A 24,455-nucleotide genomic window follows, 5' to 3' on the forward strand; every position below is an offset into this window, starting at 1 on the left:
GTTAGCTGAGTGTATGGATCGGCAGGCTAAAAATCACATGCCCAAACATCTGTGGCAGCTGGCCATGACTACGAGGCCAGGTTCTAGCTAATAGGATGTATGCACAGGCATCGGATGAACCTTCAGGGAAGGGTAACTAATGAGAAGGGAGCACACCATTTCTTTCTTCCTCCTTGGAACGTGGATATGATGGCTGGAGTTCAAGGAGCCATGTGATACCCTGAGGCGGTAATCACCTGTGTGGAATGGTAGAGGAGCAAAATAGAAAAAAACCAAAGTAAATGCCAACGCTGTTCTTAGCAACCCCACTCCCAGGCAATCTACCCAAGAGAAATGAAAACCTATATCCACACAAAGATTCGCACGCGAATGTTCGCGACACCTCACTATGTACTAGTCCCAAACTGCAAATAACACAACTGCCCACCAACAGGCGTGCCGACCGGTTGCGGTTCAGACATACAGCAAATACCACTCGGCCATAAAAAGGAACAAACTACCGATGCGTTCAACATTAGCGAAGTCCCAAAGCATGCGGCCACTTCCAGAAGTTCTTGCAAGAGTGGAATCGAAATGTATTTACTTTGATGGAAAAATATCAGAAAGACATGCATAGGTTTTTTTCACAATACACAAAAGCAAAATGTGAACTTGCCACGCACTTGGGGCCATCTTCTGCAGCTTTCCCAGGCTCATTAGTAGGGAGCTGGATCAGAAGTGGAGCAGCCGTGACTGGAACTGATGCGCATATGGGATGCCGGCACTGCGAACACTGGTTTAACCCGCTACGCCACAGTGCCGGCCCCCGAACACATTTTAAGTAGTGCATACAAATGCCAAAAGTTCATCATGATCTGGGTGTTGCAGCACGTTACCAATTCCCCAAGAGACCCGAATAGCCTGGATCCTGCTGCCTATGGGAGGCCGCCCTTTCTCCCAAACTGTCCACCTCCGAACTGTGTTCCTAGGACAGAGAAAGACATTTCACAAAGACTCCTGTGGCATTTGCCATCACTCTGAGCTAATCCCGTCTCCGTATGCCAGTCACCGATCGTGCTCTGCGTGCTGCCGCCCAGGAAGCAGCCGTCCCGGGAGGCAGCACACACGCGGGCTTTGACAGCGGGATTCATCTGAGCACCGCAGTATTGAACAGCCTCTCTCTGCTTTTTGATCCAGGATGTTCCGGGCCCGAGCACTGCCGAGTCTCCTCCTGGCTTCTCAGCCCACCCAGGAGCACGTGCGCGGCTGCTTCCCCTGGCTCCCACCTGGCGGTCCACCCAGCAAGCAGCCTCCCACCTTGCGCGGCTCACTTCGGTCAGCCGATTATTTCTGATGCCGGGGCGACGACTATTCTTAGCACAGTGCCAATCCCCTGGAGGCTCTGACGATGCGCGAGGCTGAGTAACAGCTGCATCGCGGCTATTACTGATGCTATTATCATCATCATTATGGCGGGGATGTGGCTTTTGTGGTATGCCAATCAGACCATGTGCAGGGGCCTTTTCCAGAATTGGAAGAACTGGTCCCGGGCACACGTGGGTTTCCACTCGGAATAGGGTGGGGGCCTCAGGGAAAGTGCATTTCTTCGCACACAGTGGGGGCTGCAGTTCCTGGTAGGTGACTGCTTGCAGGGAAGTAGCTCTGCTACTCCTATCATGTCCAGCCCTGCCACCCCTGCCCCACTAAGTGGTCCCTTCAGCAGCCACTACAGATTCTACAATTAGAGATTCATTCCTTTGACTTGAGGTTTATTCCGCCATCAAACTGCAAATCCTTCTGCGCTCTGTCTTTGCTAGAATTGTGTTTTCTTTCTTTTTTTTTCATTTTCCTGTTTTAAAGAAGAAAGTGCAATAGATAAGGAGCCCTAGGGAAGGACATTAATGTGGCGCTAACAGCGTGCAGGAAAGGAGGTGGGGCGAGGTTAGGGAAGACGAGTCTGGACAGGTGAGTGCTTCCTGTGTTTCCAGTGTGTTCTGGGGGTTGGCACACACTGTGTTTTCAGGGTCTCCCTCTTCCTGAAGTTGTATTTAGCAAACCCTCCACCAGACAGGAAGAGCTGGACAAAGTTCAACTCATTTAATGCATATATCAGACCCATGAGATGACACAGGAGGAAGAGGCGGCACAGAGACATTAGGCAACTTGCTCAAGGTCACACAGCTGCTAAGCGGCAGAGCTGGGACCACCCTCTGTGCTCATTAGAACTTTTATGTAGCCATGAAAGGGCGGGTTACTGCTCCCTCACCACTGGGCAATCCTAATGGCCAGATAGCTTATTTTTTTTGTTTTTCGCTCAAACAATATTTCCTTCGATTACATACTTTGAAATCTCTCCCCAGATGCTTTTCCAACAGAAAAGGATGTATCTTCTGCTTCCTTAAAAATAGATAGATAGATAGATAGATAGATAGGTAGATAGATAGATAAAGGCTGGCAGTGGGCATTTGGCACAGCAGTTAAGTCGCCACTTGGGACTCCCACATCCCGTATCCGGTGCCTGGGCTTGGAGTCCCTGCTCTGCTTTCTATCCAGCTTCCAGCTCCTGTGCATCCTGGGAGGCACAGAGAGTGGCTCAGTTGCTTGAGTCCCTGGCACCCACGAGGAAGACCTGGATGGAATTCCAGGCTCCTGACTGGCTTGGCCTAGTTCTGGCTGCTGCAGGCATTTGAGCAGTGAACCACTAGGCGAAGGGTGGTCCTCCCCACTTCCCCCCACCTCGCTCTGCCTTTCAAATAAAAAAGGTAGCTAAAAGCAAAAGCCAAAGATGACAATGGACATCCCCAGCTCGTTGATATTGTCCCATCTTTGTGGCACAGAGACGCTGGCACTCGGTGCACAGCCCTTTAGGTCTTGAGACATGTGTCCTAGATTTTTAGATGAGGATCCTTCGATATTGTCCTTATTGGAGATGCATCAAAGCTACAGATAAGAGAGGAGACACAGCCCTGAGGAGTAGAGAAGACAAACATTGGAGCGCTTAAAAAAATTTTAGGGCAATTCATCTTCCTGCCAATGTGCCTGTGAAGTAGCAGGTGCTGGCTAGGTACATGGGCTCCTATCCCCCATATGGGAGGCCTGGATAGAATTTCTGGCTCCTGACTTCAACCTGGCCTGGCCCTGGCTATTGAGGGCGTTTGTGGAGCGAACCAGTGGATGGAAAAATAGGTCTGTTTCTCTTTCCCCCCTCTCTCTGTCATTCTACCTTTTAAATAAATAGGGCCAAAGCAGGGAGTTGAGCGCTCAGTCTGGGTCTCCCACGTGGACGACGAGAACCCAACTGCTTGAGCTGTCCCTGCTGCCTCCCAGGGTCTGCATAGCAGGAGGCTGGAACTAGGAGCTGCGCCAGAACTCAAATGCAGGCACTACGATGTGGGATGCGGGCATCTAAACCACGGGGCTACATGCCCGCCACTGGAGTACTTTTGATGGCAGAAAAGACAGTGTGTGGAGCAGGTGTCTCGTGTTCACTGCAGTGGCTTCTGGAAGATGCCCGAAGCTGTTGGCCCCAGCACTGGCGCTTCTATGGACCTGGGCAGTAGGGAGCCTGCCAAGGGAGAGGGTGAGGGTGAGAGTTTGGAGAACAGCACCTGGTGGCTTTTTTCCCCCTGAGAAATAAAAGGCACTAGTGTGTGACTCAGGGGAGCGGGCATTCCGTATCAGAGGGGACCCAGACCCTTCCATGAGCAGTGTCATGTCTCTGTGTCCTCATGCCAACGGCCCCGGACTTTCAGCATTACAGAGGCCATGAGGAGGAAAGAGGCTGCCTTGGAAAGACCAGGCAGAGGGGACCAGGTCTGGCCGGGGCCTGGGGCAGGAGGGTGGTGAGACGGAAGCAGAGTGTAGAGAGAGGGAGGAGCCCGAACAGAACACAGAGCGTGCTCGAGGCTTGCGCGCTGCGGTGGCACCCGCAACTCCCCGCCCCGCCAGCCTTTCGCTCCCCAACTGATTTGGGCGTCCAGTTTCCAACCCGAAGGCCTGGCCTTTCGTCAGGGTCGGGGTCACTGCAGGCTGACGTCCCCCTGGGCGCTGCCGAGTTTTAGCCACACATAGTGAAGCTCACAGCTCACCAGCACAGCAACCCAGGTGTACCCCAACCCTGCGACTCCTTAGCTCTCTCTCATCCGTGACGTCTCCATTGTGTGTCACCATGCTCAGAGCTCCCAGGGCCTTCCTACCACTGCCCACACTTGGCCGCCTGCCCAGTGCTCGCCCAGTGCGGTGTGCGGTGTGTGAATCCCCAGTGGCCTGGGTCTGGTCTGTCCCGCGCCCATCAGCCCGTCTGTTGTAGTACACATCGTCGTATGTTGTTGTTCCTGCTCCAAGAGCTCAGACACTGGGGAGCGGAAGTTAGGGGCGCTGTCCCCCCCCACCTCCGGGTGACGGCAGCCTTTCTTAAAGCTGAGTGTGGAACACTGGTGGGATGGTAAGCGAAAGTTAGCCAAGATCACACCTCCTCCCTCCCATCTGGAGATTCACTACAAGCTATGAGACCTATGTCACTTAAAAGTTGGCACCTTCTCCCAACTCTAACGACTCAATGATTGTTTCACTTAAATATAACCATGGAGCATTGTCTTCATGCAGCTTGGAGTAGATTAAACTATTATCCGACAGTCCACACCCCCCTCTCTTCAGATCTCCTTGCTCCATTGGTGAAAGGCTTGATCACGTGACTTTCTTTGGCCAGTGAAATGAGAGTGGAGGTGACAGCGCGCCAGTCTCAAGCCCAGGCCCTAAGAGCACGGCGTGTTTCCGTTTGCCTTTTGGTGCTTTCCCATCCTTAACGAGAGGAGTGGATCCCGGAGGGGCTGCCACACTTCCAGCCTGAACTCCAGCATGGACACACAGAGTAGAAGCCCCCCGCCCCCCATCAAACCTGAACATTCTCGAGGAAACAGGCGCCAATCACTCGATGGCACGGGATGGAGGGCTTGTTCGCTGCCCAGCGTCATCATCAGGGGCAATAACCGACAAGCACGCTGCCCATCGCGGAATCGTGGCAGGAAACACACACACACACACACACATCCCAGGCCAAGGCCTTGCAGGCACTGGATCACAGAGGCCATGGCCTCCGCCTCCTCAAGGTTGCTTTCAAGCGCCTTCCTTTCTTCCACCTGCAGTCACATTGGTTTCCAGGGCCTCCATGCATTCTGATTTGCTGAGTTGGTACAAAGTGCAGAACGGATGGCATAGGAAGACATGAAAAAGCCTACAGCCCTGTGCACCATGTCAACAGATCATCCGCAGCCTCCACCAGAGACGTGGTTCATCAACAGCCTAGCAGCCTTTCCCCGATGCGTACGAATGGCCTGCCTTTCAAAACACATGGAGATCGGGCAAGGTTTGCAGTCTAACCTGGAGAGTGGATTCACCTGAGCTAAGTTTTAGCGCCTAGCACTTCATCTTCCTTTGGGAAATAGGTTTTGAGCAGCCTGGGCCGTGGCAGGGCTGGAAGCCACCAGCATTTGGAGGGAGTACGCGTCAGCCCAGCGCAGAGGGGAGCCATGTGCTGAGGGGCACCCTGGAGGCTGAGGGCTCTGTATAGCGGCTGTCTGTGGAAGGAGGCATTTGCAAAGCCCACTGGCTGCTTTGCTGTCCACAGGCTATGGGGCCACCCTCACAGCGACACATGTGTGATGTGGGCAGAATGGGAACTAGCCACCTCTGGGGTGTGGCTCTGCCATTGACCGGGGCCGACGGAAGCGTGAGCGAGTTCCACAATGCCAGCCTAAGCTGAGGAGGGGCCTGGCCTGGGAGGCACCTCTGGAATGTGACTGGAAATCAGGACACGCTAAACTTGTAAGTCAGACCTCTCATCTCGTGCTCTGTTTGGTGAGCTCATGTGAAAGGAAAGGCTATGGGTCATGGAAACTTCCAGAAAAGTGAGCTGTAGAGGCAGAGGCTAGTGGGGTCCACTGAACACCCGCAGGGGAGAGAGGACCCTTGAGCACGCCAGGTTCCTGGGTCCCAGAGGCAAGAGCAAGGCCCTGGGGCTCGGAGGGCACACGGTGTGAGGGAGGGACTCCGAGCAAGTTCAAGGTCCGCACTTGAACGCTGCGCCTCACCTGCCTCAGCTGAGCCGCAGCCCTGGCAAGGAGACCCAAGGCCCCAGCTGCACGCCCGGGAGCTGGCTCGGCCACTGAGTAGCTCTCTGAGTTTGCGCCTCTTCCTTACCCCTGTACACTCTGGCTTCCCCAGCTCGGAAGCAGGGACGCCGTTCCAGTGGCACCGAGAAGCCTCTTGCACCATTGTGGACGGTGCTGCGACGTGCACAGGCCACATGACCGACTCCCCTAGCTGCCCAGAGAGCCACTGGCAGCAAGGACTCCACAGCCTGTGCCCTGCAGGAGCGGCCGCGGCTGTGGGAGGCTGCTTCTTCCACGTCTTCGCTCTTCCTGGGGCGGCCTGTGGCCCCCAACTGGCAGTCTGCGATGGGGGCGGGGCTGGGGAGCAAACGCCTGGGCCCCGTGGGACAACTCCAAAGGGCCATGTTGGCTGCAAAGCCCCCAGGGCATTGGTAAGGGCCTCTCCACGCAGGACACTGAGCAGATTCTCTGCCCTAACCCACTTCCTCTGTGCCCTCATAGGGCTCCTTCCAGAGCTTTTTTTTTTGTTTTTTTTTTTTGTTAAACAGAACGTCTCTTTCTTTATTATTATTATTATAAAGTCTTTTCTTAAGATTTATTTATTTATTTGAGAAGCACAGTTACAGAGAGAGGGAGAGACAGAGAAAAATGTCTTCCATCTGTTAATTCACTCTTCCAGTGGCACAAACAGCCGGAGCTGCGCTGCTCTGAAGCCAGGAGTGAGGAGCTTCTTCCGGGTCTCCCACGTGGGTGTAGGGGCCCAAGGGCTTGGGCCATCTTCTATTGCTTTCCCAGGCCACAGCAGAGAGCTGGATCGGAAGTAGAGCAGCCAGGCCTTGAACTGGCGCCCACATGGATGTGAACACCGCAGGCAGAGGCTGAGCCCATTACGCCACAACACTGGCCCCTCCAGAGGTTTTCTCTGGCAACTTCCTGCGTGCCACCTGCTAACCATCTCTGAGTCTGCTTGCCGTGGTGCCCAGTCTGCTCTCATCAGCCCACGTCTTCCGTCTGGTTCTGGACTCCCCATATTAACCAGCAGTCTTTTGGTTACAGCATAGGTAAAAAGAACAACTTGGCAGATGACAGAACCCCAGGAGGGTTGGAAGGTGGGCGGGTCTGTGGTCACTGCTTCCCTTCACGCCCATTTGTGTCTCCATGTTTGCAGGTCATTCTGCCTCCGCTGGCGGCACGTGTGCCCTTCAGAGCTTCTCCATTCTGCCTCTTTAGCACCAGGCCACTGGGGCAAAACAGACCCAATTCTAGCACAGAACACCCCAGGGAAGAGTTCCGATTGGTCTACCTTAGGTCAGGTGCCACCTGGATCTGATAGGTGAGGTCAGTGATTCTGTCAGAAAGGGGTGGCTGTCATGGGGCCCACCAGGGTTGGGCAGTGAATGGAGGAAGAGGGGGAAGGAGACTTTGGCAGGCAAAGGAGAAGGCACCCACCGGTAGGGAATGGGTGACCTATTTTGTGGTTGCTTGGCACCCGACTCCCCTTTCTCTGAATCTAGGCAGGAGGAAGAGCCCACCTGTCACTTGAGCAGCTAAAAATGCGTGGCACTTGCTGTAGCAGACGCTGTTGTGCCCACGCATGAGAACTTGGCACCCCCGCTGCTCTATACGCTATGAGCATGTGAAATTCTCCATGCGGTGAGGCCTGGGTGGGCAGGGGAAGTGACTTCCTTCAGAAACTCAGGTCATCCTCTACCAATGCCAGATGGGAGTTGGTCAATTCAAAGGCCCCTTTTCTCATCTCTCGGATGGGGCCACTCCAAGAGGGTCTATACTGCCTCCCAGAGGTCCCCGATGAGAGTGAGCCCCTGCTGGCCACAGTGGGGATACACACGTGGCTCCCTGGCATGGCTGTTTGTGTCTTCTCTCCCCAAACCCCACTTTCTACTGCTACTTCCTGGAATCACTTACAACGACACTGCTTGTAGTGATGTCCTTGTCCCAGGGTTTTCTCTGGGGGAAGGCCAAACCAAGATACTCGTCTTCCCACCATTCCTGGCCATTCCCAACATGCCGTGCGTGACTTAGGCTCAGCCAGTCAGACATCCCAGCCTTAGATTTAAGTCTGGAGCTGAGAACACTGGGACATTCTTTCTGGCAGCAGCCATGGTGACTGCAACGTGCCTGGCACATCTGTTTGGTGGTACGAGCTGGGGTTCTCACTGGCTTGGGGCTCCCTCCCCAGCTGCCTTCTGCTCTCACCTGTTTTCCAAGGCTATTTCAGCAGCTTTCCCAGCCACGTGGTCAACCATCCAACACCGCTTCCACAAGCTCTTGAATGCACCAGTTATGGCAGCATCAGCAAATGTGACTGCCTGTGCCATTTGCTCCTGGGTAGAGAGCGTGATCGTGTGGCTCGGGGGATGTCTGGTGTGACTGTGCAGTACTCATCTTGCTCAAGTCTGCTGAGCTGGCCGAGTGAGTCCGGCCGTCCTCAGGGTGTTGAGTGCGTGCAGTGTTGAAGGCTGCCTGGCTCAAGAGCCGACCGCTTCCTGTGGTGGGTTCACCAAGACGCCACCTCTGGGGACACAGCCTGGTTTCCCCCTGCACGACCAGCAGCATTTTCCCAAACGCCACTCTGCCGCATCCCTCAGGGTCAAGCTTCTCACCTGCCGCCTGCTCAGACCCGCTCACCGGGGAGCTGGCCCCTTCCAGAAGAAGAGGCAAGTGCAGAGAGGTGGGGAAGGGGCCAGCGGGAAACTCCTTCCAAGAATATTCTACTCACGGAAGAGCAAGGGCAGAAAGCTCCGTGTGCGGCTTTGAGCTTCCGCTAAAGCCTCCTTCTGCGGTGAAGAGAGAAAACACAGGACAATGTTTTCTTGCTTTTCTACCTTCTTCTTGAACTTGATAAAAATGAACATTGCTAAGTGCCAGTCTTCTCCGAAGATATGCAAAAGAGACATTAAAATAGAGCAGAATAAGAACAGAACAGAATAGAATGAATAATGATAGAATAGAAGGGCCGGCGCTGTGGCGTAGTGGGTAAAGCTGCCGCACGCAGTGCCGGCATCCCATATGGGTGCCAGTTTGAGTCCTGGCTGCTCCACTTCCGATCTAGCTCTCTGCTGTGGTCTGGGAAAGCAGTGGAAGATGGCCCAAGTCCTTGGGCCCCTGCACCTGCGTGGGAGACTCAGAAGAAGCTCCTGGTTCATGGTTTCGGATCAGCGCAGCTCCGGCTGTTGTGGCCAATTAGGGAGTGAACCAGCGGATGGAAGACCTCTCTCTCTCTCTCTCTCTCTCTCTCTCTCTCTCTCTCTCTGCCTCTCTTCTCTCTGTGTAACTCTGACTTTCAAATAAATAAATAATTTTTTTTTAAAAAAAGAATAGAGTAGAATAGACTAGAGTAGGATAAGGATAGGATAGAATGGCGTGGAATAACAATAGAGTAGATTAGAGTTAACAGAACAGAATAAACACAGAGTAAAAATAAGAATAGGAGTAGACTATGAACAGTCTAGACTAGACTGGAATAGAACAGAATAGAATGAAATAAGCCGAGTAGAATAGAGTAAAAAGAGAAGAGAGTAGAATAAGAATAGAAGACTAGGGGAGGGAGCCTGGGCTAGCAGAGAGCAGAACAGAATGGCTCTGCTGGGCTCGCGATGCCAGCAACCTCGGCCGTCTTGCTCAGCGGCTCTCGGTTCAGCCTGCCCCCTCTGCCAGGAAACGAAGCCCCGCAGCTTTGCCCCCAGCGAAGAGGGGGGCAAGCAAGCAAAGCGGAAACTCGGCTGGCTGCTTCCAGGTGACCGGGGGGGGGGGGGGGGGGGGAGGCGGTCCGGAAAGACCCTCTTTGGCCGAAGCTCCATTTACACACGGCCACGCTCCTCCCGTGTTAATATTTGCATTGAGCAAACCATTTTCTGTGCTGACATTTTGCATCTAGTTAAATGCTAGCACACCCAGAGAGATGCAGCTTTGACCCGTGGTTCTGCCTTTTGGACAAGCCTCGGAGGCTGCGGGTCGTCCATTCTAATTTCTTATATTCCCCGTTTTGGGTTCTTTCACCTCAGATTTATTTTAAAAACTAGATTAAATGCTCCAGACTTAATATTATCTCTGCTGAATATTTAATTGAGAAATGTTGTTAAAAAGGCATTTGACTTAAATGATCTAAGTGTATGCATAGATATTTCTTTTCCGACAGTAAAGTGGCGTTGAATGATTTTTGTTATTATTAGGGAATTAAAGAAGAATTTGCCTTAAAACGTTCAATGTAGTATTATTATTATTATTTTTTTAGAGCTCATGGCTTTGCTCCCTGTGAGGGGGGAAAGGCCGCTGAGGGGAGACTTTTCAGTCTAGTGAGATGGAGCAGAGAGATGGCTGCGGGCAGTGGAGGCCTTTCTGCCTCTCAGGGCGGCACAGGGGCCAAGTGAGCCCAGGTCCAGAGCTCTCCGTGCTGGGTGCTGACGCCACGGCTGCCCTGTGGCGGCGAGGCAGGGAGCCAGGTGGACATGGCCCGCATCAGCCCAGTCCTCGGTCCCAGTGGTTCTGAGCGTGCGTGCTCTGGCTTTGGCTGAGAGCCAGGAGGCGTGGCCGATCGGCCAAGGCAGAGGTCCCCTCTGGACACTTGGACACCGAGGCACGGGGAGTTCCGCTGCTCCGGGAAACGATGCAAGCGAATGTTCTGCAGGTTATGAGGCCTGGACCCCACCTCCTGACCTCCCAGCTCTTGGCTGCCCCTCCTCCAGGGACCCGGCTGTGCTTTAGGACCTGGCAGCCTCTGAACTGCTGAGGCTTCCTTATCTGATGGCCTTTTATTGTAGCTGGCTCTGGGGTTCACTTTTCTGAGGTGCAGCTGGCTCTGTTTAGTTCGGAAAGGTGCTCCTCCGAATTCCAGAACTTGGGGCCACGCTGCTTGAGTGCGGGTTCTGTTTTCTCAGCAATTTTTCTTCTAAAATAAGAGGTGCGCTTTCATTAAGAGAAGAAAATGGTTTTAAGTCGACTGAGTTGCATGTGTTTTGGTTCGTAAAACTAGAATTATGGTTAGGCCACAGAATTCAGGTTTTGGAAACCCAAGAACAATGTGGCAATTGCCCTTTAAATCGGTTTTTCTTTAATCCACTTTCCCTTCTTAGTTCTGTAGGATTTATGCCGTGCTGATATTCCCTTAGCTTAGGATTCACAGATTCTTAGCTTGGCTTCCAATCCTGTTCATTCATCCATCCATTCAGTCAGTCACTCAACAAACCTTAAGTGTCTACTAAGGACCTGGTATTATATGATGAGCTGTGGATTCAGAGTTTAACAGGAAAATGTCTCCCCTCTGGGGAGCTCAGTTATCGGAGGAGAGAAATAGAATATCTGTGAGTGTAGCAGGACAGGCTCAGGTTAAGGTAATTACAAAGTGATCTAGAAGCCGAGAGACGGGGCATGGGCTATGGGGGCATGGCAGGTCCCTCACGCAGCTGAGAAGACCTGCGTGGAGGTGGTCAGGAAATCCCTCCACGAAGCGGAGCGTGAGCTGAGCCTTGATGGTTAAGGATGCCAACTCAGGTCCTCTGTGACGCACACACTACGCTGGCGCCAGACGTCTGTGAAAGAAATGGAGGAGATAGGGAGAAGCAGGGGAGGGGAGGAGCCTTCCGACTGACATGCAGAGCTGACACCTGTGCGAGGAGAGGGGCAGGAAGGAGGAGTGCGTAGGAGGAGCCTCAGATGGCAGTGTAGCTCCCAGAAAGCCTCATGGGCCCACGGGGAGCCCCAGAGCAAAGACCGCCCATCACAGAGAACGCTTGTCAGGCAGGGGTGGCCTAGCGCTAGTCCCCCTTGTCACTGGCCCGTCAGCCAGGGAGACAGCCTGGGGAGAGTGTGGCCATGGCAGAAATGCTCCAGTGGATATCAAAGGTGCAGCAGCCAGAGGCCATCAGCCAGTGGCTCACCTTCCAGAACATTCTCCAGTGCAGGGAGGCGTGGGCAGTCCTGTGTCTTGGCCGTGCACTAAATTAAGGCTATCTTGGTGGAGACTGTAGGGAAAGACATTTCTGGCAAAGTGCCTGGCTGACAAAGGCCTGGTGGCAGGAGTGGGTATGGCAAAAGAAGACACAGTAGGGGTGGGAGAGTCTCTTCAGTAAACAATCTTGGGAAGAATGAAATTGGACCCTGACTCACGCCATACATAAAAGCAAGCTCAAAATGAATGAAAGACTTAAAGGTAAGGCCTGAAACTATTAATCCACTAGAAGAAACGTAGAGGAAAAGCTCCATGACACGGGCCTGGATAAAGCTCTTTTGAATAAAACTCAAGAAGCACAGGCATCAAAAGTAAAAATAGGGGCCAGTGCTGTAGGTGAGGCTGCCGCCTGCAGTGCTGGCATCCCATATGGGCGCCGGTTTGAGTCCCCGCTGTTCCACTTCCGCTCCAGCTCTCTGCTACGGCCTGGGAAAGCAGTGGAAGATGGCCCAAGTCCTTGGGCCCCTGCACCCACGTGGGAGACCTGGAGGAAGCTCCTGGCTTCAGATCGGCGCAGCTCCGGCCATTGTGGCCAACTGGGGAGTGAACCATTGGATGGAAGACCTCTCTCTCTCTCTCTCTCTCTCTCTCTCTGCCTCTCCTTCTCTCTCTGTGTAAGTCTGCCTTTCAAATAAATAAATCTTAAAAAAAAAAAAGACCAAAAATAAAAAAGTGCTGGTGAGGATGTAGAGAAAAGAGTCGCCTTGCTCCCTGTCAGTGGAAATGTTCCCGTGGTACAGCTGCTATACAGAACAGTGTGGAGACTCTTCAAGTAGTTCAAAGGACTGCCTTACACCGTGCAAGCCCTCTTCCAGAGACACAGCCACAGCAACCAAGTCAGTACGTTCAAGGGCTATCTGCATTCCCACATTCGCTGCAGCACTGTCCACAATAGCCGGTGGAAGCAAGCAAGGAGTTAATGGGCAAAGAGCAATAAAGAAGCACCCACAGGGGAATATTATTCAGCCTTAATGAAGGAAGGAATTTTGTCCTTTGCACCAGTGGGAGTGAACCTGGAGAACATTAAGCTAAACCAGACACAGACAGACAAGGACTGTGTGATCTCACTTACACGTGAATGTAAAGCAGTCAATTCATAGGAGTAGAGAAGAGAATGATGGGTGCCAAGGGGCTGGGCGGGTCGGGGTGAGGAGACGCTGGTCAGAGCACACAGTCTCAGGTGGATATGCTCCGGGCCCTCCCACCAGCCTGGCCTTGTAGTCAGCCATACCGTATTGTACCCTCGGAACTGGTCAACAAGAGTACGTCTACTCTAAACACGCACCCACACGAATACAGAGTCACAATGTGAGCTGATGAGTAGGTTAGTTAGCCTGGTTGTAGCAATCATTTTACAAGGTACACATATATCAAAACCTCACAGTGTATACCTGAAATACATAGAATTATTATTTGTCCATTATACTTTAATAAAGCTAGGGAAAAAGACGAAAAGAGAAAGTGTGACAAGCCAGGGAGCACATGTCACTTGCTTGATCAGAGGGACATTTGACTTTGGTTCCCAAACATGGGGAATGGCTGAAAGGTTTAAAGAGGAATGGCAGGGCTTGTGCCGTGGTGCAGTGGGTTAATCCTCTGCCTGCAGTGCCGGCATCCCATATGGGCGCTGGTTTGGGTCCTGGCTGCTCCACTTCCGATCTAGCTCTCTGCTGTGGCCTGGGAAAGCAGCAGAAGGTGGTCCCAGTCCTTGGGCCCCTGCACCCGCGTGGGAGACCTGGAAGAAGCTCCTGGCTCCTGGCTTCGGATCGGCCCAGCTCCGGCCATTGCAGCCATCTGGGGAGTGAACCAGTGGATGGAAGACCTGTCTCTCTGTCTCTACCTCTCTCTGTAACTCTGTGTTTCAAATAAATAAAATAAAGATTTTTTTTTTTTTTAAAAAGCAGAATGGCATGGTCAGACCTCCTTGACTGGGAAGTGAAAATGCCGAGTGGAGCAGGCTGCCAGATTCATGCTCGAAGCCCCAATGTACCACGTCCTCCTCCCAGCCAAAGGCAAACACTTATTGAATGCTTACTATGAGGCACCTGTGTGGGAAGACCCACACAGTAGGTATCAGCTAGGGAACACCTAATCTATGCCAGACAGATGGCGTCCCACTCCTGTAGCGACTCATTTAACCCTCACGACAATCCTACAGGGAAGGTCCTGCTATGTCTTCATTCACAGTCATGGGGACTGAGGCACAGAGAGGTGTGGTGACTTGCCCAAGGGCGCACAGCTGAGAAGTGACAGAGGCCGGATCTGAACACAGGAACATTGTCCCCCAGCCTGCACGCTCAAGCCCTGTCCTCAACTTTGCTCCCAACTTTGGCTCTCTAAAGAGGTATGAAGGTGAGACAGTTCCCCATAAGCATCTCGCAACTAAGCCCTAGCAGCTGGCTTAAGCAGGCTGCCTGGAAATGTGAGGGAATGAGAGAGGGGTATGGGGGGGGGGAGGGTGAAGAGTCTTCTAGAAGGAAGCGCTAGAACAGTCTTTCTGCCTCTCGCAGTTTCCACTTCCAACTGGGACACATGCTCTCATCTGTGGCTGTCAGAAGGGGAACCTGGCCACGAGCTTTAGGGGCGTGACCCTGGGCCACAGAGGTTTGGGAACCTGCTCACCCCAGCACCTTGGGAATCTTAGGAGAGTCTGCCCTGTCCCCAGGATGCTGGGGACAGAACCCAGACCCTGCTTCCTGTCTGAAGAATCTGGAAGCTGATGGCCAAGGAGGGAGAAGAAAGCTGTGCTCCTGGGACTGGGCGTGGCAAGGGGGAGGGGGCTTCCAGGGACACAAAGGAACCCTGTAGGAGCTCACTGGGCTGTCACTGTCCTGGAGAGACCTTGCCCCAGAGATCCCATCCCATCTGTGGGGAGAAGCACAGTGGGGGGGGGCGTGCCTTGTTGCTCTACGGTCCCTACAGTGATGCATTTACGCCTCACAGCAACCCCATAGGGAAGGGCCTGTTAGGAGCTCCTTGGGGACAACGGAGAGCTGAGGACTTTGCAAGGCCTCCCAAGCACCCATAAACACCTCCCACGAGAGGGCATCATTTGGGGGCTGCCCTGGAGAGAGCCGATGGCGGGATTATGGGGGCCAGAGGGCATGGCGGTCCTCTTCTCCGCTGCTCCTCCAGACTCCAGGATGTCAGAGAAGGCAGGCAGGCAGGCCGGCTGGCCAGAAGTAGCCAAGGAGAGCAGCTGGAGGAGGGCAAGCTGGGCATGACGTGGGAGGACAGATGGCCGTCCTGTTGCCAGGGCAGGTTCCCAAGGCTCAGGCCAGGCCGCAGGGCATCAGACTGGGCAGCAGAGTCTGCGAAGCTTCCTGGAAGGTGCGGGAACTGCAGCAGGTGTCGAGGGATAGGGGGAGCGGCGTGGGTGGCGGTGGGGAGACTGATGCTAACAGGTGTGAAGGTAGATGTGGGAGAAAGCGTGTCTGTTTCCTGTTGCGACCCCATCATCTTCAGCGCCTGTCCTAGGCTGGTTCCTCACACAAATAAATGCTAACCAGCTACGTGGACACACAGTCCTCTGAGAAAGGGGATATTGTAGTCCTCGCGCCACAAACGAGGACACTGACGCTCAGAGCGTTTCGGGTTATTTGCTTAAGTCTTTACATCCAAATGATTTCTTTCTTGGCTAACCTTCCCAGTTTGGGGGATTCTTTGTGTCATGAAACTGGAAATGCCCGTGCAAAGTGTAGGGGGAGCTCTGAGCCAGCGTGGAGGGGGCATCCACGACAGACACCTGGCCTTGGGGACCCCTCGTGGTTGGGGGCGGTCACAGTGGTGGCCCAGATGACTTAACCTCAGCCGGTGATGGGTGTGTGACACATGAAGTGACTTCACTCTGGCTCTTAGGGTGACTGCTGCCAGTGGGCGTTCAGTGGTGGGAGAGGCACCATAGTGGCTCTGCATGGAGCTCCTGGTGGCCCTGGAAAGATTCCCATCCGCAAGCTTCTGGGAGAACAGCCTCTTATTTATTTCTTATTTTTTATGTTATAGTTTTAAGTGACATTTAACATAGATTATTTATTTGAAAGACAGAATTACAAAGAGAAGGAGGGAGAGACGGAGGTGGGGGGAGAGAGAGAGAAATCTTCCATCTGCTAGTTCACTCTTTAAACGGCCACAACGGCCAGGGCTGGACCAGGCTGAAGCCAGAAGCCCAGAACTCCATCTGGGTCTCCCATGTAGGTGCAGGGGTCCAGCACTTGGGCCATCTTCTGCTGCTTTCCCAGGCTCATTAGCAGGGAGCGGGCTCCGCAGTGCAGTAGCCAGGACTCGAACCAGCACCCATATGGGTTGCTGGCATTGCAGGCTGCAGTTTAAGCCCCAAAGCCACAATGCCAGCTCCAACAACAGTCTTTTCAAAAAGATTTCTTTATTTGAAAGGCAGAGATGGGGAGATGGAGAGGAGAGAGATCTTTCTGCTGTTTCACTCCCCAAATATCTGCAACAGCTGGGGCAGGGCCCAACCAAAGCCAGGATTCAGGAACTCCACTGAGGTCTCCTACGTGTATAGCAAGGATTCAACTACTTGGACCGCCACCTGCCCCATACCCAGTGCATTAGCAGGAGGCTGGATGGGAAGTGGGGTAGCCGGGACTTGATCCTAAGCACTCCAACATGGGATGCGGTGGCCTGAGCAGCTGCACCACAGTGCCTTCCCTGAGAACAGCCTTTTGCCTCTCTCCTTATCTTTAGGTTCCTCTATGATGTGTCATAATGCACAAGTACATACACACACACACACGATGCTGACACATGTGCACATTCATGTACAACCATGAACTGTGTCCATGAATACATGAACACAAAGCAACATGGGAACAGGCGTGTGCACACATCTACACATGCCTGCTGACAGGCATGCACGTGTGTGCACACAGTGCAGACCCCCCGCCCACACACACACACGTGCACACACACATGCTCACGCAGGCTGATCTTTGTAGGCGTCTGGAACTGGGTTTCCTGTCCTTGAAGGCGCACCTCGTCTGGGAGTCAACGTGGCCTGCGGAGTGAGAAGGAGGAATATTTGCCCTCCTGAGGCAGCTGGGTGGCTCCCCTGCGAAGGTGATTCAGAAACACGTTGACTTCAAAGAATTAGAACTTTCTTGAAGGGCAATTTCCTGCCTGAACATGTGTTTCTTGTCATGGAGAGCGTGAAGTGGCCCCCTCACCCACTGGCTCCTCGTCCTCCGAGCCACTGAAGGGGCCCTTCCAGCCAGACGTGCTCAGCGCCTCCATCATGAGTCAGGACGAATGGCTGTCCCCCAGAGAAAGGGCTGCAGGGGCCTCCAGCCCCTCTTCTAGCCTGCTAAAGCCACACAGGGACAGACGGGCTCCGACTTGGGACTTACCATGGCTCCATTTGGAGTTTCCCATTTTAACATGTGCAACTTTGAAAACTGAATTTGGATCTATTCTGAGCTAGCTCGTGTGTGGTTTGGTCCTCTTTTGGGATGCTGGGCAGTGGCAGTGAGTGCAGCTCCCAGGCAGCCCTGCTGTCACCAGGTGAAACCACCACCATACTACAGTGCACCGTGCTGCTGAGCTGGGATGGGCCCTGGGTTAGGGGATTCCATGCGTTCTCCACTTACGATGGTCTCGACTTACGATGAGCTTTTCAGGACACACTTCAGGAGACAAGGAGCATCTGCATTTGCAAGTGGTCATCTGTAGTAAATGAAGCGAGGTCCAATGACTGCCAGGGACAACTGGAATCAGGAGAAAACAGGGTTAATCCAAACTTCCAGGGAAGGGGAAGAAAGAGAAAAGGAGAGGGGAGGGGAGAGGAGGGGAAGGGAGAAGGAGGGAGGGGAGAGAGGAGAAAGACAAGCAGTCAGTGGTAGGCTGGAACCGATGGGTGGATGGCCCACCAAGAGCCCAAGCCAAGCATGAGCAGGCGACAGGCTCCTCTCAGTCCAAAGGGTTGCACGCTGCAGCCAAGCGTTGAACACCAACTGGACGTGGTAGAAGCATCGGTCAAAACAAACTGTGCTTGGTTTCCTCGTTTGTTGCCCTCTGGGGGACCAGTTGGAGGGTTTGTTCTTGGATAGCTGCCCGTTCTGGCATGGAACATAGTAAACACAACCATAAAGGTCCATGGCTGCACTGGCAAGGGGCCTCTCCCTTAGGGAGAGCAGCCACCCACACCATGTGGGAGACCACAGCAGGCCTGTCCCAGAGGTCTTTACATGGGACTATTGTACCAAAGAGAGGGGCTTGATGGCCCCAATTTTTCTTTGTTTTGTCAGCTGTCGTGTAGGAGACAAATAGCAGAAGAGAGAAAATCTGTATTAATTCAAGTAATAGTATAAGAGTAAAATTAAAATCAATTCAGTGTTAATAATAAGAATTGATCAGATCTCCTGCTAACCCTTGAGAGAAAGAGGAAAAAGGAGGGCAGGGCGAGAGGAAGATGAGAGGGGGAAGGGGGAGGGGAGGCGGAAGTAGAGAGGAGGGAAGGAGAGATGAGGGAGTAGCGGAAAGGGAAGAATACGAGAACAATGCACAGAGGTCCGCTCTCGTGTGTCTCTAACAATTGCCCTTTGCATTTGTGTTGAACATGTGGCTCTCAGTCTACTGTTACATTCTATCACTTTTGATGAAGACGTGGTACCAAGATAAACGGTTTAATGACTAAAAAAGAAAATCAAGAAAAAAAAGTGCAACCATTTGAATAAATGGTTGCTGATACCCAGTGCTGAGGGCGATAAGGACGGGTGGGGACCATGGCTAACTGGTGCACGTCGCTGCTCTCTCGCAGAGCGGAGGTCACGGTTCAGCACCACGCTCTTGTTGCCTTGAGGGAATGCAGAGCCTGTAATGCCAGATCTAATTTTTTTCAGGGATGCTGGAAATTCAGTTTTATGTGAACTGTACAACTTTTCAAATAGGAGATCTCTTTTAAAAGCCATTCCAGGCTACATTCATATTAGGGACATCTGATTTGTCCCCTGAGTTCTAAAAAGCTAACTGAAAGATAAGAAATAAAATGTGACCTTCGTTCCTGCACTCAAATCCCCCACTTTTCCCTGCAGATGCTGACGTAGTAGCAGAGACAGGCTGGCGTTGTAGACTTTAGCATAATCCATGCCCTCTGCCCTTGAACCCTGGGGGCTCGGGGCCGCTTTGAGCAGTTGATTCTGGAGAAAGTGCCACTTTGAGATTTCTAGGCTGGGTCACCAAAGGCCACATAGTTTCTTCCTGCTTCGCTCGGAATGTTTCTTGAATGCTTGTTCTTGGAATGTCCAGCCTCTCATTGTCTTTGTCAGAAGGGTCTCAGAACCCTGCCACCACGCTGAGAGCAGCCCGGGCCACAAGTAGCGGCACCAGCTGAGCTTGCCGCACCTGCAGTCCTGGGCCGGCACCATCTTGGGTGCGCAGCCCAGTGGAGTCTCCACAAGAGGACTCGGCCCCAGTCGCCCCCTGGCTGTGAGGGCTTGAGAGTCCCACGGTGACAGCGGTCGAGCTGAGTCCCATCAAGTCACAGGACCCAAGGGACCATGACTGCTAGGCGCCCCTAAGTTTAGACTGGTCTCTTACCCAGCCATAGCGAGTGGAACAAGCGTGTACTCTACCCAGTAAGAGCAAGAGGGCTGGGAGGGGATGGCCCCAACCCTGCAGGCTCACTTCCTGTCCCACTGGTTGGTACTTGTTGTGCTGTTGCCTGGATTCCCACGGCGCTGGAGGGAGGAGGGAGGCATTCCACAGGAGGTCTGGGCGTCAGCAAGCTGGGAGTGTTGCCAAGCCGACTGTGGGAGCCCCAGCTCCGGGGCAGTCTCCATGGGAGGCAAGTCAAATGTGCAATTTAACCTTTAAGGAAAAGAGCTCCCTTTGCATCACCGGGGCGATTTGGGATGCACAAGACCTGTCAGAGCCCTTCCTCTACCCAGCCCTGATCCCCTTGCTGCCTTCCGATTGGACTCAGCACACAGAGCCGTGTGCACACGGAGAACAGCGCCTGGCGCCAGGAACACACACGGAGCTGCGGAGCTGGTGCCCGTCCTCCTCCGGAGAACAATGGCAGTGAGAGAAGACGGGAAGGGAGAGAGAGAGGAAGGCGGGGGAGGGAAGCTGCGTGTCCCGGTAGCACGGAGAGATCTGATTTCCTGCTTCACGGACATATTACCTGCATCAGAAGCAGATGGCCTGAATCACGTCCAAGTCTACCTCGGCGGGAAGCATTGGTTTCATTTACCCTGGGCACGGGCAGCGGATTGTCATTCAGCACGTGACACTGTTTGAACTTACAAGGAGTAACCCAGCCGCAGCAATCACCCCCATGGGTCCGGCGTGCTCGGATGATACACATGCTACCCGAATGGACTCTTAGATTTGCCCAAGGTGGCAAAACATTGCGTTCTGATATGCCCCCTCCACCTGCCAGTGAGCAGGGAGACACTGGGAGGCCAGCTGAATACACAAGTCCCTCTGGGCCCTGGAGCACTGTGCACTGGGGCCGGGCCCCTTGTCCTCCTCTCGACCACGGAGACACCAGGCGATACTGAGCTTTGGTCTGCTCGGAACACAGCCCCCGAATTGCTTGTTAACATTTACTGTGACACGGGTTGGGAGAAAAGCAACATGCTGCTAAGAACTCCTCAATTTGGATCCCACTGTTCAGAAATTGGGGTTCAGAACGGATGCTAATCTTGGCACCATCCTTGAAAACCAAATCATTCCCAAGAGCACAACAAGAATCTGTAGCTTTGATGGAGTTCTGCCTCTGAGCCCGGTTTGCGCCGGAGGGCTCCACGTGATGTCTTGTTCATTCACGGGAGCCCTGTGATGAAGGTCTTCCGGTGGTTCTCTGCTCCGTTTTGTGGAGTGATAATTTCAAGGCACAGAGAGGTCAAGACCTGCTCACGGTCACACAGCGAGTGAGTAGGAGAGGCTAGAGCCCAGGCCCCAGCAGTCTGATGCCAATGCCACGTTTTCAGTCCACATTTGGAAAAGCAACTCCCAGCTCAGTCAAACTCCAAGTCACTCCCAAGGATTTGGAAATCATTCTAACCGTACCCATGTCTGTTCTTGACCGCAGCAAGTGACCAAAATGAGCCTTAGCCACTCAGGAAGTCCGAGTTACTCCGTGACCATTCTAGCAGCCCTTATTTCACATGGAGAGAAAACCTGGTTTTGCTCCAAAGACCCTTGGATCCAGATTTTCCATCCAGCCTTTCCGGCTGCCTTTGCCGCTAAGATTCAAAGCCCCCAAGGTCTTTCTCGAAGGCCTGGAGACGAGGCTAATCACAGCCGTGTGCGAGGGGATCACCGGGGTTGGGCTGTTTCAAAGCACCATCCAGTTCAGCAAGCAGGGGCCACCCCGTGCCATCAGCTGCTGACTCCCAGGGCACTTCCGCGCCAGGCTGAGAGTCCTCGACTCCTCCTTGTGTTGACGGGCACAGGCGGCGGTCGCTGCGATTCTCTGAGCTGGAGGCGGGTGAGGCCAGCTAGGAGCCCGTGGAGTGTGTGGGCAAGAGCAGAGACATCTGGGGTTGTAAACTGTCTCCGGGCCTGCGTTGCGGGGCAGGTGAGGGAGGAGGAAGGCAGCTCCCTTGGCATCCCCGGGAACAGATGGCTGGGTCTTCCCGCAGCAGCCGGCCTGCCAGCTGATTCTAAAACATCCTAGCTCGGAAACCCCAGCAGGGCAGGCGGCGGCTACCTGCACCTTCTTCACCAGACGCCTCACTCCCCAAGCACGGGAAAAAGGCAGAGTGGCTTCGTGCTCTCCAGTTAACGAACCAAAAACAAATAAGGAAGCACCCTTCATAGGAAAACACAGATCCCCCCAAACCTCCCACCTGGGGGGATGGGAGCCAGGACAGGTTTCTCTTAAACCCTTTTACCTTGGCAGAAGAAAGTACACATTCCCGAAAACATGTGATCCTGGGGGATCATCTAGTTTGCGGTGCAGTATGGTCAAATAGATTTTCCTAGAGAAAATAAAACACTCCTGTTCTCGCGTGAAACCTCGTGATCTTGAGAAGTTGGTTCAATTATAACATTTTTTTTTTAAAACTTGGTTGAACCAAACACCACATACCCAAGAGCCTTGTTTAGCTAGCAGCCTTTGGAGAGCTCCGGGAACCTGCAGAAATGGGAAACTGAGGCAGAGGCAGGAGAAGAGATGGCGAAGGCTTAGGAGCAGCGTTGAGTCCATAGCAGACGCGGTAATGAGCGTCCCACCATCTCCCTGCCCCCAAGTTGGCTCCCTTCATCCCCCAAGAGCCAATGTGCGTTGAGCTGGAGGGATAGGTGGCCTGCGACCAGCAGCTACAGAGGATGGTAAGTGCCCCGGCTCTCTGGCACCCTGCCTGGGAGAACTCCGAGGCACGTGCTCTACCCACCCCTTTTCCCAGAGCGTCTCCAGGAGGGAGGTTGAAACCCTGCCTCCCCTTCCCAGTCTCACTGCTTCCTCGCCTCGCATCTGTAGTGGCATCTCTCGCATTTCCCAAATCAACAAGCTGCACTTGACTCTCGGGTCAAGCTCTGTCTTGGGGAGACCCAGGAACTAAGCCTGGCTCTGATCAGCTGTGATGTGTGTAGAGAAGCGAGCCCCTATTTCCAGGGTGCCTCTGCAGGTGGCGTATTTCTCTCTGCTAGCCTGAGGGATCCCACACCCAGGGCAGGAACTCCGGATCTCAGGGAGGACACCAGTTGATTCCCCAAAAAGGGAGGAAGACAATGGGGACCCTGCCCAGCTTCCGCAGCCTGGGGGAAGGCTACTCCTGGCCGAGGAGAAGCTAGTTGGACTGTATGCAGAAACAGAGAACATGCCAAGGCTGGCCCAGCTCACATAATTACAAGGACCATGTCTCTGAATATCACCTAAATGCAAAATAATGAGCATGCCATTTCTATTTAATAATACTTTTATTAAAAGTAAAGTTCAATTCAGTGATGTGAAAAAGCCAGGAAAATTATCTTCTCATTCCTTTCTTCTTCCTACCCCCTCCCTTCGCTCTCCTTTCCTTTGCCCCCCCTCCCCTCCCCCTCCCCACAGGCCCCTCTGGCCCTGGAAGCAGCTGGAGGATACAACAGCGCGGGGTGGGGGTGGGGGGCACTACATAACTCGCTCTTCGCCAGTGAGGCTGGTGCAGTGCAAGCCCTGGCTCTGCCTGACGGCTGCGGAGGGCGTCTTCCCCTTCCCTGTGCCATGGTCCCCTTGGCACCTGGTCAAGCCTACGAACCTTGTGTCACAACAATCGTTTTAAAGACACGAAATCAAATACAGAGAGGCACGAAAGAAACCAATGATGTTGGAAATGCAGTTAGAAAAATCTAAAAAAGAAGCACTGTAATAAATGCCCATTTATTAATACATTAAATATGATCTGGTGGCGGGCCTAATAACTGCTATGATTTCCAAGTAGTGCTGAGCGTATTTCAAGATACCTTCAACAACTATAATGTGATCGAAAACTCGACACTTTCTCTTGGTGATAAACTCATGGGTATGACGAATACAACCGTGGACATGCTAAAATTGCAGTCAGAGGTTAGTGAAATAAATATAATTTCTCCCATCCAAACTGACAGAGTTCATTCACCGGCTATTCAGTGCCCTAGACATTAGGCATGGAATGCAAAAAGCCATTTCTTCCTGCCTTCTAGTTTCCAGGGAATGTGTTTGGCTCATGTCATGGTGGCAAACTTCTCAATTGTTCCTACAGCTACATTCCCTAGTAACCATTTGTTGAACACCTACTGTGTTCCAGGCATTTGGTTGACTTTGAAAAATTGATTTAGGTCTTCAGGTTCAAGGTTGAGCACACTCCTCAGCTTATAGTACACGAGGAGCCATGGCCTGTGGAAGGGCCTGCTTGTGTGATTTCTAAGTTTCACTTATTTGAATGGGAGAGACAGAGAGACAGAGAGAGAGGTGCTTCTATCCCATCCTCTGGTTCACTCTCTAAATGTGTGTGACACCGAGGGCTGGACCAGGCTGAAGTAGTCAGGAGCTGGGAACTGAATCTAGGTCTTCCATGTGGGTGGCGGGGCCCTGGGACTTGAGCCTCCACCTGCTGCCTCCCGGGGTCTGAAGCACCAGGAAGCTGGATTCAGAGCGGAGCCGGGACCAGACACCAGGCGCTCTGATACCGATGCAGGTATCTCAAGCAGCATCTTGATCACTAGGGAACATGGCCGCTCCCTGCCCGCCTTGTGTTTTATCTTCACCACACTGCTCGGAGTGCCTCTGACAGCGCCCCAGCACTGAGAGATCCATCCGAGCTCAGTCATGCTGTAGTGCTGCTGCATCTCAAATCTGCCGCACACATGTCCCCATTCATTCCTTTGTCTTTCGCTCAAAGCCTACGTCAAAGCATGAGGATCTGCTCAGTCTGGAAGAAAAAGTAATACAGTGGGGAGATACTCTGCTAGGGAGAGAA

This window comes from Lepus europaeus, chromosome X (genome assembly GCF_033115175.1).
Source record: "Lepus europaeus isolate LE1 chromosome X, mLepTim1.pri, whole genome shotgun sequence".
NCBI classification, from domain to species: domain Eukaryota; kingdom Metazoa; phylum Chordata; class Mammalia; order Lagomorpha; family Leporidae; genus Lepus; species Lepus europaeus.